Here is a 9,905-nt window from a genome sequence, read left to right on the forward strand (position 1 = left end):
GTTGATCAATGGTATTTATTGAGCACTTGCTGTGTACATAGCCATGTACACTTGGAAGAATACAATAGAATAAGTAGAAATGATTACTGCCCTTGAGGAGCTTATCTAACTGGAGTAGACTGACAATAAAATCAATCATAGGAAGAGAGTAGCAACCTCGTGGCTCAGTGAAAAGAGCACGGGCTTTGGAGTCAGAGGTCATGGGTTCGAATCCCAGCTCCACCACATGTCTGCTGTGTGACCTTGGGCAAGTCACTTAACTTCTCTGAGCCTCAGTTACCTCATCTGTAAAATGGGGATTAAGACTGTGAGCCCCACTTGGGGCAACCTGATCACCTTGTATCCCCCCGGCACTTTGAACAGTGCTTTGTACATAGTAAGTGCTTAACAAATGCCATCATCATCATATGAGGGTGGGAGTAAGTTGAAGTGGGTAAAAAGGCAGCATGGTCTGGTTTATAGAGCACAGTCCTGGAAGTCAAAAGGTCATGGGTTCTAGTCCTGCCTCCAACACTTGTCTGCTGTGTGACCTGCGGCAAGTCACTTCACTTCTCTGTGCCTCAGTTACCTCATCTGTAAAATGGGGATTAAGTCTGTGAGCCTCATGAGGGACAGGGACTGTGTACAGCTTAATACAGTGCCTGGCACATAGTAAGCATTTAACAAATACCATGATTATTATTACCACCTAAGTGGTAAGTGAGTCCAGGCTCAGTGCATAGGTTTTGAAGGAGGGAGGGAAAATATGATAGAGAGATGGGATACTATTCAGAGAAGGCTTCCTGGAGGAGATAATAATAATTATGGTATTATGATTTTAGTAGGGCTTTAGTAGGGGAGAGTGGTAGTCTGATGAATATGGAGAGGGATATGTCACAATAATAATAATGATGGCATTTATTAAGCGCTTACTATGTGCAAAGCACTGTTCTGAGCACTGGGGAGGTTACAAGGTGATAAGGTTGTCCCGTAGGGGGCTCACAGTCTTAATCCCCATTTTACAGCTGAGGTAACTGAGGCACAAAGAAATGAAGTGACCTGCACAAAGTCACACAGCTGACAATTGGCGGAGCTAGGATTTGAACCCATAACCTCTGACTCCAAAGCCCATGCTCTTTCCACTGAGCCACGTTGCTTCTCTATGATGTCATGATCATACTGTAAATGTGATGTCATTACACTATGCTCTATGCCTAAAGTATGTTATGTGATGTCTAGGTGTCCTGTATCTGCAGTTGACAACCCTGGCTAGTCAGCTAACAGTGTAGTATTTTAAAGACACAGAGAAGACCAAGATTCATTTTGCTGTTTGTTAAGTGCTTACTATGGGCCAGGCACTGCTCTAATCATTAGGGGAGGTACAAGATAATGGGGTTAGATAAGGTCCCTGTCCCAATTAGGGCTCACATTCTTAATCACCATTTTACAGAGGAGGGAATTGAGGCACTGAGAAGTTAAGTGACTTTCCCAGGGATACACAGCAGACAAGTGGCAGAGCCGGGATTAGAACTAGATCCTTCCGACCCCCAGATCTATGCTCTATCCACTAGACCATGCTGCTCTGAGGGCAGTGGTCCCCTATGGGGTAATGAAATATAGAAGGCACCCACATTTATCAAATGCTGGCAAAAGGTTGTTTCAGTCGAACCAGAGATAAGCAGATACTAGGAAGGATTTTAAGATATCACGAAGGGTGTTATAATGATAAATTCAATTGATGTGTAGGGCAGTCTCAGGTCTTCACGGTTAACTCCAGGACAGGTCAAAATAGAAACCCAGAGGGTCTCTTTTACAGCTCTGTGGTATTTGGAGTCTTTGCTGTGGACCCTCTGAGCACTTCGAGTAATGCGGGACCTAGATTCTAGGATAAATAGGAGGATTCCCTGCATAGGACAATTCTGACTCCTGTCTCTCGACTCCGGTCCATACTTTATTCTGCTGACCAGATCATTTTCCTACAAAAACGTTCAGTTCATGTTTCTCCAGTCTTCAGGAACCTCCAGTGGTTGCCCATCCACCTCCCAAACAAAAACTCCTCACCACTGGCTTTAAAAGGACTCAATCACCTTGCTCCCTCCTACCTCACCTCGCTAGTCTTCTACTACAACCCAGCTAACACACTTCACTCATCTACCACTGACCTTCACTCCTCTACTGTACCTTGATTTCATCTATCTCACTGCTGACCTCTAGCCCATGTCCTGCCTCTGGAATGGAATATCCTCCTTTTTCTTGTCCAAAAAGTAATTACTCTCCCCACCTTCAAAGCCTTATTGAAGGTATATCTTCTCCTAACTTCTCCCTAAACTCTCATTTCTTCTCTCCCACTTCCTTCTGCATACACTATCGTGTTCCCTTTATTCACACACACACCCACTGTCCCTGCAGTCCCACAGAACATATGTACATAATATTGGTATTTGTTAAGCGCTTACTATGTGTCAAGCACTGTTCTAAATGCCGGGGGGATACAAGGTAATCACGGTTGTCCCACATGGGGCTCACAATCTTAATCCCCATTTTACAGATGAGGGAACTGAGGCCCAGAGAAGTTAAGTAACTTGTCCAAAGTCACACAGCTGAGAAGAGGCAGAGCTGGGATTAGAACTCATGACCTCTGACTCCCAAGCCCGGGCTCTTTCCACCGAGCCACGCTGCTTCCCCCAAATCCATAATTTATTTACCTTAATATCTGGTGACTGCTACCTTGTTGTGTTGTATTCTCCAAGTGCTTAGTACAGTGCTCTGCACACCATAAGTGTTCAGTAAATAGGATTGATTAATAAAAGTTATTTGGGGAAATCAGAGAAACCCTGTCATTCCCTGGGGTGCCAAGACAACTCAACAAGTGTTCATCCTACAGGCATTTATTCATTCAATCAATTGCATTTATTGAATGCTTACTGTATGCAGAACACTGTACTAAGTGCTTGGAAGAGTATAATATAACAATTAACACATACATTCCCTGCCCACTATGAACTTATGGTCTAGAGGGGAATTTAATGTTCCTGGATTTAGGACACAGCTGATTCCCAAAAACTGCATCTTACATCCTAATGTTGTAAATCAGGACCAATTTTCTTTGGGGAATAGTGTTAATAATAGGGGATTGGTTCCAGGACCAAGATCAGGCTTCTTATTTTACCCAAATGACTTCTAGGTGTACACTTACAGGAGAGTCACGTTGCTACATTAATGCATTTAGATCTACAGAACAGTTGTACAACACGGAAGCCTAATTTTACTTCATTGCAAATAAACGGGCCTTTCAACCTCTCCATCCCCACCCCACCTCATTTAAACTTTGCCCTCCATTTTCAGTCCCACTTCAGTGTCAGAAATTTCTAAGTAGGAGGGAGAACAGGCATTGAATCCCCATTTTACATCTAAGGAAACCAAGGTTCAGGGAAGTTAAGTGACTTGCACTAAGTCACACAGCGGGCAAGTGGCAGAGTCAGGATTAGAACCCTGGTCCTCTGATTCCTAGGCTTGTGATCTTTCCACTAGGCCACACTGTTTCCTTTTGCTTCTTACAAATCCTGATAAATCTAAAATGAAAGGTGAACATCTTGTTGTATGTTATCGAGTCATCTCCAATCCATAACAACACCAAAGACCACATCTCTCAGAGAATGCCCAACATCCATCTGCAATCATTCTGGTAGTACATCCGTATAGTTTTCTTGGTAAAAATGCAGAAGTGATTTACCTTTGCCTCCTTCTGTGCAGTAAACTTGAGTCTCCACGCTCGACTCTCTCCTGTGCTGCTGTTGCCCAGCACAGGTGAGTTTTGACTTGTAGCAGATTGCCTTCCACTCACTAGCCACTGCCCAAGCTAGGAATGGAATGGGTAGACCTCTGCTTGACTCTCCCTCCCACACTGGACACTAGTAGAGTGCTGGAAACTCTCCAGGTGTGACCCTGAGAGGGGAAAAGGTGAACAGAATGCTGAAATTCAGGTTATCTCATCTGATCTAGAATATCCAGTCATCGAATTGACCACAGGTTTCTGGCCAATGGCAGCAAAGAACCTATGTCTCTTTGGAGCTCCAAATCACATGGGGTTTCCTCCTCCCTCCCCAGTAACAGGGCTTCTCAGCTGTGACCCCATCTCTTTTTCCCTACAAATTGAAGCAGACTGTGCTGTGCTGAGCTCTGGGCAGGGTGGAGGCCATTTAAGGTTAAGGCTGATGAGGTCAAAGTCACTCTTCTGTCTCAAGACTAAAGACAGATGTGAACCTGTCAGTGTCCAGATGTGGAAAGGCAAGAACAGTAACCCACTGCCCTGTGTTGCCCCCAACCTTGTGGTATATTTATCTGACGCTTTCTCCCCTATTGTTGCTCAATACCCACCCACCACAAAAAGCTTTCCCCCTGCCTGTTTGCAATCAGTGGTGAACCCATCTGATCAACAGCAGAGAGAAGCGTATTCCCTGACCTTTCAGCCTCTTCATCCCTAATTGCTTCCATGCTTTGGAATTAATTAGATGTGTTGGCAATCCATCACATATTCAAAAAGAATGGAGACTCAGGGGGGAAAACTGATTTACATTATCCATAAATAACCTCCATCCATGTTGATCTGGTGCAGAGAAAATAGAAGGGAATTTTTTGGGGGGAAGACACAAATCCTCCATGTAAGGTCAACATATGTCCCATTGAGCTGTTATAAGAGGAGATTGCTTGGATGTGGAGGAAAAGTTTTTGTGTAAGGAGTTCTCCTGTCCATTACAGTTTGAAAAGAGTGAAACAAGGGCAAAAATGCTCAGTAATCTCATTACTAGCTACCCCTCAGAAACATTATTATAGTACTTTCCCAAGCACTTGGTACAGTGCTCAGTACACAGTCAGCACTTAATAAATATGATTGAATGAATGCATGAAATAGGTATTTTGTTTCATATAAACAAAACAAGTGGACTTGGCAGTCTATTTCTCCCCCCAGTCAAGAAGTGTTTCAAAAACTTTGGAAATTGTTTAAAAAGGTAAAATACCACAAGGATAAACATCTCCTCATCTCTTTTCTCTTGACAGTGTCTACATTTAATGCTTCAGTTCTCTTACCTGAAGAGGTAGTAAGGAAATAAGTGCAGTTCAGCTGATGAAGTATAGATGAAGGATTCAAAGGCTCTACATATCAAAACTTGGTCAATGGCTTTGAGGTGTTTCAGCTTCTTTACCTCAATGTTTTATATCCTTGAAAATGGCTTTTTCTCCAAGCCTATTATCTGTTATGCTTACCAACATGCCCAGGAGCAATGGACTCACTAAATAAAGATAAAACCTCAATTTAAAATCCATTTAGTAAATGAATTGCCACTCTCTAGGTGAAAAAAAAAACACCTAAAGAAAGCAGTGGATGAATATTAAATAATTTAAATACCTTTGCATTGAATAAAATCATTATTGTTCTCAAAAGTATTTATTAAACCTTTATCTGCACATGACCCCCTGATGGGTGAGGTAAAATCCATTTAAACAGATTGGATCTTCCCTCCAAGGGCTTACAATTTAACACATTACACAGACACAGATAGTGAGATGTCACCATTCATTCAATCATATTTATTGAGCGCCTACTGTGTGCAGAGCACTGTACTAAGCACTTAGGAAGTACAAGTCTGCAACATATAGAGAAGGTCCCTACCCAACAACGGGCTCACAGTCTAGAGGGGGGAGACAGACAACAAAACAAAACATGTAGACAGGTGTCAAAATCATCAGAATAAATAGAATGATAGCTATATGCACATCATTAACAAAATATAGAATAGTAAATATGTACAAGTAAAATAGAATAATAAATCTGTACAAATATATACAAGTGCTATGGGGAGGGGAAGGAGGTAGGGTGCGGGGGATTGGGAGAAGGAGAGGAAAAAGGGGGCTCAGTCTGGGAAGGCCTCCTGGAGGAGGAGAGTTCTCAGTAGGGCTTTGAAGGGAGGAAGAGAACTAGCTTGATGGATGTGTGGAGGGAGGGCATTCCAGGTCAGGGGAAGGACGTGGGTCAGGGGTCGACGGTGGGACAGGGGAGAATGAGGACCAGTGAGGAGGTTAGCGGCAGAGGAGCGGAGGGTGCGGGCTGGGCTGGAGAAGGAGAAAAGGGAGGTGAGGTAGGAAGGGGCGAGGAGATGGACAGCCTTGAAGCCGAGAGTGAGGAGTTTTTGCTTGATTCGTTGGTTGACAGGCAGCCACTGGAGATTTTTGAGGAGGGGAGTGACATGCCCAGAGCGTTTCTGTACAAAGATAATCCAGGCAGCAGAGTGAAGTATAGACAAGTGGGGAGAGACGGGAGGATGGGAGATCAGAGAGGAGGCTGATGCAGTAATCATTCATGCTATTATGGGTTTAAATAGAGTGACTCATGTCAAAACCATATATTTAGTGAAAAAAGCTTCTCATTAGATTGTAAGCTACTTGTGGGCAGGGAATATGTTTAGTTCCTGCTGTACTTTATGTTCACCGTGTCTTCAGAAATGCCCCCCACTAGACTGTAAGCTCGTTTTGGGCAGGGAATGTATCTACTGATTCTGTTATATTGTACTCTCCCATGCAGTACAGTTCTCTGCATAAAGTAAGCACTTTGATAAATATGATTGATTGAATACCATCAGTTCATTGAAGAACCACAAATCATTTATTTGTGATTTCACAAATCATTTCACAAATCATAGAGAAGCAGCGTGGCTTAGTGGAAAGAGCATGGGCTTCGGAGTCAAAGGTCAAGTGTTCTAATCCCAACTCTGCCACTTATCAGCTGTGTGACTTTGGGCAAGTCACTTAACTTCTCTGTGCCTCAGTTACCTCATCTGTAAAATGGGGATTATGACTGTGAGCCCCACATGGGACACCCTGATTACCTTCTATCTACCCCAGTGCTTAGAACAGTGCTTGGCACAGAGTAAGCACTTAAATACCACCATTACTATTATTATTATTATTTCCCATTGAATTTTCTCAAAAAACAGTGATTCTGTTTGAGATTTTCTCTTGATGTTCTGTGTCCTTCTATTCAACCCACCCTGAGCAAAGACCCCTAACCCCTGACCACCTCATTACAGTTCTGTCACCCACTGAGTGAGCTTCTCTGCTAAAGACAGTTCTGGTTTTCAATGCCATCTGCAAATTTCCAACTGGGTACCAATTCTGTGAGTCACTACCTCAAGCATGCTGTAGGCAGACAACTCTGTTATACTGTACTCTCCTAAGTGCTTAGTACAGTGCTCTGCACACAGTAAGCTCTCGATAAATACAACCGATTGACTGAACTCACATGAACTGTACAGCTCTGTTTAATCTAAGTGCCTTTGATTTGGAAACCATTGACCAAGTACAGAAGCAGTGTGGTTTAGTGGATAGAGCGGGCTTGGAGTCAGAAGGACCTGGGTTCTAATCCTGATTCCACCACCTGTTTGCTGGGTGACCCTGGGCATGTCACGTAACTTCTCTGGGCCTCAATTACCTCATCTGTAAATGGAAATTAAGATCGTGAGCCTCAGGTGGGACTTGGACTGTGTCAAACCTGACTAACCTGTCTTTGTGAGCATTTAACAAATACCATAAAAAGGCTTCATAAAAAACTCAAAAGGCCATTTGAGAGAGTCAGTGTTGAGGATAGTTTTACAACCATTCTATTCCCATCAGAGTTTTAAATACCCTATTAAACACATAGGGTTCTTCTATTCACATATCCTCTAAACTGTAAGCTCCTTGTGGGCAGGAAACATTTCTTGCCAATTCCGTTATATTGTACTCCCCAAAGTGCTCAGTACAGTGCTCTGCACACAGTAAGAACTCAATAAATACAATTGATTGATTGAGGGCAGAAAGTGGGGAGAGAAGAAGTAGCTGAGGTATCAAAGCTCTGAAAGTGGGGGGAACAGAAAAGGAAGGGAATGATTACCCCATGGCAGAGCAGAGGAGGAGGGCTAAGAGCAAGAAAATGGCTGAGCAGGGAGAAAGGAGAACAGGGGGAAAGGAGAGAACTGATGGGGTGGGATGGGGTGGCGGTCTCCACCACCAGCCTAAAAATATAGAATTGATTGAAAGCTTTCTTGGCACAAAATTCTGTACTTAGTGCTGGGGAGATTACAAAAGAAGAATAAAATATGGTACCTGACCTCAGGGAGCTTACAATCTTTTTGGAGAGACAAGGTGAACATGCATTTGCGTAAATAGATTGCAATTGCCAGAGACATATAATTCAAAATATGAATGAAGGATGCCCATGATTTACAGAGATGGTCAGAGAAGTGTATCACTGTAGGAATGGCTTAAAGGGATGATTTATGCATGGTCTGGATGCTCAGCCTGGGAAGGCTTCCTGCAGGAGGTGGTTTTAATGAAGGGTGGGAGGGAAACTGACTTGGCAAAGAGGAGGGGGGGGCATCCCCAGCCTGGCAGAGAGGAAAGAGGAAATTTCGGAGCTTTGTTGGGTCTCAGGCACCCTAATCATGGAGAGGACGCAGAGCTCTTTGGAGAACAAATGCTTGAATAAATTGAAGATGAAATATTCATTCACCCAATCATTTACTGAGTACTTACTGTGTGCAGAGCACTGTACTAAGTGCTTGGAAAGTACAGTTTGGCAACACATAGAGACAATCCCTACCCAACAATGAGCTCACAGTCTAGAAGGAGGGAGACAGACAAGTGGACAGGCATCAATAGTGTCACTATAAATTAATAGAATTATAGATATACACACATCATTAATAAAGTAAATGGAATGATAAAATACTAAATATGTACATCTGGACACAAGTGTTGTGGGGTGGGGAGAGGGATAGAGCAGAGGGAGGGAGTAGGGGCGATGGGGAGCGGAGGAGGAGCAGAGGAAAACGGGGGCTCAGTCTGGGAAGGCCTCCTGGAGGAGGTGAGTTTTCAGTAGGGATAAGAGTTGAGGACTAGTTTAGATGGGAAAGATGGAATCCAGCATGATTTCTTTACTCTTCATTGCTCTGAGCCTGTAAGAAAGCCTCACTGCTCTCCTCCAATCTTCTATAAACTTGACTTTCAGAAGACTTAGTTGCTGATGTCGGGGCCTAGACTCTCCTAGGCCATTCTGTCAGCCATAGCGGGTGTGAAGGTCTACACAGAAGTGAGGCAGTTGGAAAACCAATAACTGGGCTTTAAAAAATTTTCAAGAATTTGAGTACATTTTTGACACGGACCTGAAGGCAGTCAGCATATGGCTCAGTGGAAAGAGCATGGGCTTTGGAGTCAGAGGTCATAGGTTCAAATCCTGGCTCCGCCAATTGTCAGCTGTGTGACTTTGGGCAAGTCACTTAACTTCTCTGTGCCGCAGTTACCTCATCTGTAAAATGGGATGAAGATTGTGAGCCCCCTGTGGGACAACCTAATCACCTTTGTAACCTCACCAGCACTTAGAGAAGCAGTGTGGCTCAGTGGAAAGAGTGCGGGCTTGGGAGTCAGAGGTCGTGGGTTCGAGTCCCAGCTCAGCCACTTAGCTGTGTGACCTTGGGCAAGTCACTTCACTTCTCTGTGTCTCAATTACCTCATCTGTAAAATGGGGATTAAGACTGTGAGCCCCACATGGGACAAGCTGATCACTTTGTATCCCCCCAGTGCTTAGAACAGTGCTTTGCATAAAGGAAGGGCTTAATAAATACCATTATCAGTGCTTTGCACATATTAAGAGCTTAATAAATTCCATCATTATTCATTCATTCATTCAATTGTATTTATTGAATGCTTACTGTGTGCAGAGCACTGTACTAAGTGCTTGGGAAGTACAAGTAGGCAACATATACAGACTCCCTACCCAACAGTCTAGAAGGGGGAGACAGACAACAAAACAAAACATATTAACAAAATAAAATAAATAGAATAGTAAATATGTACAAGTAAAATAAATAGAGTAATAAATCTGTACAAACATA

At 43.4% G+C, this 9,905-nt stretch overlaps 1 non-coding gene across 1 annotated transcript; it reads right to left on the reverse strand.

Annotated features, from left to right (window-relative positions):
- Window positions 1-3,796: 3,796 nt before the first annotated feature.
- LOC119931969 lies at window positions 3,797-3,934 on the reverse strand. The gene has a single exon (XR_005452261.1). It is a non-coding gene; the product is annotated as a small nucleolar RNA SNORA7 (small nucleolar RNA).
- Between the last annotated feature and the right edge of the window lie 5,971 nt (window positions 3,935-9,905).

This window comes from Tachyglossus aculeatus, chromosome 8, assembly GCF_015852505.1.
Source record: "Tachyglossus aculeatus isolate mTacAcu1 chromosome 8, mTacAcu1.pri, whole genome shotgun sequence".
Taxonomy (NCBI): Eukaryota; Metazoa; Chordata; class Mammalia; order Monotremata; family Tachyglossidae; genus Tachyglossus; species Tachyglossus aculeatus.